We start from the raw sequence: 4,912 nt of genomic DNA on the forward strand, positions 1-4,912 counted from the left end.
ACTGTTTGATGCAGGTTTAATTTATCCAATTTCTGATAGTCCATGGGTAAGTCCAGTTCAATGCGTGCCTAAGAAGGGTGGCATGACTGTCATCACAAATGAGAAAAATGAGCTTATTCCTACTAGGACGGTAACAGAATGGCGTGTTTGTATTGATTATAAAAAATTAAATGATGCCACCAGAAAAGATCACTTTCCCTTACCTTTTATTGATCAAATGTTGGAAAGATTAGCCGGAAATAGTTACTATTGTTTTCTTGATGGTTTTTCCGGATATTTTCAAATTCCAATAGCACCCGAGGACTAAGAGAAAACTACATTCACGTGCCCTTATGGTACTTTTGCTTATAAACGCATGCCATTTGGACTTTGCAACGCCCCTGCAACCTTTCAAAGGTGCATGATGGCGATTTTTCACGACATGATAGAAGAATGCATGGAAGTTTTCATGGATGACTTTTCAGTCTTCGGTGATACATTTGAATCATGTCTAGTTAATCTTGAACGAATGCTTATTAGATGCGAATAATCAAATCTAGTATTAATTAGGAGAAATGCCATTTCATGGTTAAAGAAGGCATCGTTCTTGGACATAAAATTTCAAAGGAAGAAATTGAAGTGGATAGAGCTAAAGTAGATGTAATTGCTAAACTTCCACATCTCACCAATGTTAGAGGAGTTAGGAGTTTTCTAGGGCATGCCGGTTTTTATCGACGTTTCATAAAAGATTTTTCTAAAATTGCCACTCCTATGAACAAACTCCTAGAAAAGGATGCTCCATTCATCTTTTCAGATGAATGCATCAAATCTTTTAATATTCTTAAAGAAAAACTCACAAATGCGCCGATCATGATAACTCCAAATTAGAATCTATCATTTAAACTTATGTGCGATGCAAGTGATTTTGCAATGGGAGCCGTTTTAGGACAAAGGATTGAAAAATGATTTCAACCTATATAGTATGCTAGTAAGAAGTTACAAGGAGCACAAACGAATTACACAACTACTGAAAAAGAACTCCTTGCTATTGTCTTTGCTTTTGACAAATTTCGTTCATATCTCGTTCTAGCTAAAACGGTGGTTTATACCGACCATTCTGCTCTTAGATACCTATTTTCGAAACAAGATGCCAAACCACGATTAATCCGTTGGATCTTACTCTTACAAGAGTTCGATATTGAAATCCGAGATAAAAAGGGAGCAGAAAATCTCGCCGTTGATCATCTTTCTCGTCTTGAAAATCCTGAATTAGAAGTTCTAAATGAATCGTCCATACAAGACAACTTTCCTGATGAATATATATTAAAGATAGATTATAATGAAATTCCATGGTTTACAGACTATGCAAACTACTTAGTATGTGAATTCCTTGAAAAAGGATTATCGTACCAAAAACGAAAGAAATTCTTTAGTGATATAAAACACTATTTATGGGAAGATCCACATTTGTTTAAAAGTTGTCCCGATGGAATAATACGCCGATGTGTATTCGGAGATGAAGCTAGTCAAATTTTAAACCATTGTCACACAGGACCAACAGGAGGGCATTATGGGCCTCAACTCACAGCAAGAAAAGTTTACGATGCTGGATTCTATTGGCCTACAATTTTCAAAGACGCACACCTTCTTTGCAAATCCTGTGATGCTTGTCAAAGGGCCAGAAAAATAAGTCAACGTGATAAAATGCTACAAAATGTCATTCAAGTATGTGAAGTATTTGACATTTGGGGTATTGATTTTATGGGTCCATTTCTAAAATCTCATAATAAACTCTACATTCTCGTTGCCATTGATTATGTATCTAAATGGGCGGAAGCACAAGCTCTCCCAACTAACGATGCACAAGTTGTAGTCAACTTTTTAAAACATCTTTTTGCAAGGTTCGGAACACCGAAAGCTTTAATAAGTGATCGGGGTACTCATTTCTGTAATAATCAACTTGAGAAAGTTCTCAAAAGATATGGAGTAACTTATAAAATCTCCACTGCTTATCATCCACAAACAAGTGGACAAGTTGAAAATACCAACCGAGCTTTAAAACGTATTCTAGAAAAAACCGTAGGATCAAATCCGAAGGAATGGTCCATGAAATTGGAAGATGCACTCTGGGCTTTTAGAACAGCATACAAAACTCCAATTGGAACCACACCTTTTAAACTCGTTTACGAAAAAGCATGTCATCTTCCAGTAGAAATTGAACACAAAGCATTTTGGGCTTTGAAGACATGTAATCTTGATTTACATGAAGCCAGACGTCTACGATTAAGTCAACTAAATGAATTAGAAGAATTGAGACATGAAGCATACGAAAATTCATTAATCTATAAAGAAAGAACGAAGAAATGGCATGATAAAAGAATCAGAAGTTCAAAAGAATTTAAAGAAGGAGACAGAGTTCTTCTTTTTAATTCAAGATTCAAGCTATTTCCTGGAAAATTGAAATCAAGATGGTCTGGACCATTCATAGTCAAAAGAGATTTCCCGTACGGAACAGTAGAATTAATAAATTCAAATGGGATTGAATTTAAAGTTAATGGTCACAGAGTTAAACATTACATACATGGTCCGATGGAAGTTGACAATGAAGTTAATCACAATTTCAACACCACATCTAACTAAGTGTGGGGAGGTTTGAATCTTTTTAGGGTAATATGTATTTATGTTAGAGTTAGATATTCTGTTTTCGTGTAGTTCTTGAGAATGGAATCCGAATGGTCTTTCCCTAGCAGACCCTAAAGAACTAGTCTTCTCCCCCCATTCTGAATTTTTATTTTTTTTAGGTTTTACGAGATGAAGACTTCCTGTGAACTAAACCATGGTCTAATGCTACACGCTTTAATCACTAAACGGAATAATGACACCCTTCCAAGTGACCTGGTATCAGTAATAAGAGCCAAATTGGATGGAGTAAGAAAAGAACTCAGAAACGATCATAATAAGTTACATTTTGGTAAAGGAAAATCAAAATCCGCAGCGAAAAGAAGAGCACGACACCTTGAAAGATGTCACAAATGCGGAAAATGGTCACACGAAGGAAAATGCTCGACGAATCAGACATATTCCAATACCGAGTTCATTACTTTATGCAGAGAAGGACCGTTCATATGTTTCGAAGAAAAATCGTTGAATGCTCGAGGTTATGCCTATGTAGCTATGGAAAACCAATTAGTCCGACTATTTTATGAGTGGGCTAAAGCAGGTCACTGAGAATTCTATCTCACAGGTAAGTATGTACAATTTTTATTTTTATTTTTATTGCTTTTAACCTTTTGATATTAAACGCTAAATTGTTCGCTATAAAGTGCTAAATTGATACTCAATAAAATTAGGTTTTGCGACCGAAATTATTGATATCATATAAAAATTTATTACATCACTGCGAAATTTACCGTTTATTCTTAAGGTATAAATATCTTTTATCAATCAACCCAAAATATTTCAGAAATTCGTCAGGAGTAAAACTAGGTAATATAGCCGAAATTACTTTACCGAAAAGAGGGGCGTATATTTTTGATAATATTTGATTGATTAAAGTGGGGGAAAAAAAACCAAAAAGATTTTAAATTTTATTTTTACTTTGTTTTTAAAATTAATATTAAATTATTAATGTAACTTTTTAAAATCAATATATTTAAGTTTGTAAATATTTGAAAAATTAATATTTTTAATATAAGTTTGTATGTATAAAAACAAAAATATAATAAAAGTTTGGTGTGAATTTTCAATTTTCATAATATGAATTTTTAATTTTATGCATTTTAAATTTAAGTTTGGTGTGAATTTAAAAAAAAAATTTACTTTATTTCGTTAAGTTAAAAATATGATTTTTAAAATTCGTCGTAAATTGAAGACTAGGTCGTTGAACCGAAATTGCTTTACCCGAGGGAGGGACGAGAAATTTTATTATCATTATTTTGAATCTTATTGAATTAAAGTATGCCAAAAACAAAAAAAAAATTAAAAAAAAAACCAAAAATCTTTGCTTTTAAAACAAACGCCAATATGTTTGGAAACTTTGGTAAAATCTAATCATTTTTCTACGATAATCACCCTCAATAATTTAAATTGTTACTGATTTCTTGCAAATGAGGGCATTGCAAGATCTTAAGTGTGGGAAGGGGTTAAATTCTTTCGGATTTTCAAAATTTTAAATTTAAACACTTGGTTACCATTAAAAATACTAGTAACGCAGTAGTTGTATTAGAATCTAGTGCTCTCTGATAATAAAGAACAACCCTAGTCTTATATACTGACTACCCAATTCTAGTAAAATTTTTAAAAATTTTCAATTAAATGAACTCAAAATCATGTTTATACATATTTATGAACGATAAAACTAGGTGTTAACACCGAAATTATTGTTACCTCGGAAAGGACATAAATTGAGAAATAAACCAAAATGTTAGAATTCATTTAAAATGGAATAGAGGACAATAAAAAGGAAAATAAAAGCCAAGTGTGGGAAAAATTTACCAAGTTATTTTGAACATATATCACATATTTTTGTACAAATAACTGAAGATACTTTTGTTTTGGACAATTTTATCAGTTTTACCCAATTTATTGTAATATATTTGAAATAATAGATGGATCTATACGATGAATCAATTCCATCATTAAAAGGAAGTAAAGTCTTCCGAAAAAGAAACGCGCTTCTTGATTTAGGTCAGGAAGTTGTCGTCCAGACCCGCTGTTGGTTGACGAAAAATCTAGAAAAGTCATCACTAAAATCAGCAGGAAATTCACGGACCTCAGCATCAAACAGGGTCGCCAAGTGGTCAGACTTATCCTAACCATGAGAGGATCTGTCTCGTAAAATGGGGAGGACGCCGTGCAAATTAGCTTGATAAGACTAATGAATCAGACCCCCAGAAAGGATAATCTCCTTAAAGATCAAAAATCAGCTTTTAAG

The sequence above is a fragment of the Rutidosis leptorrhynchoides genome, chromosome 10, assembly GCF_046630445.1.
Source record: "Rutidosis leptorrhynchoides isolate AG116_Rl617_1_P2 chromosome 10, CSIRO_AGI_Rlap_v1, whole genome shotgun sequence".
NCBI lineage: Eukaryota > Viridiplantae > Streptophyta > Magnoliopsida > Asterales > Asteraceae > Rutidosis > Rutidosis leptorrhynchoides.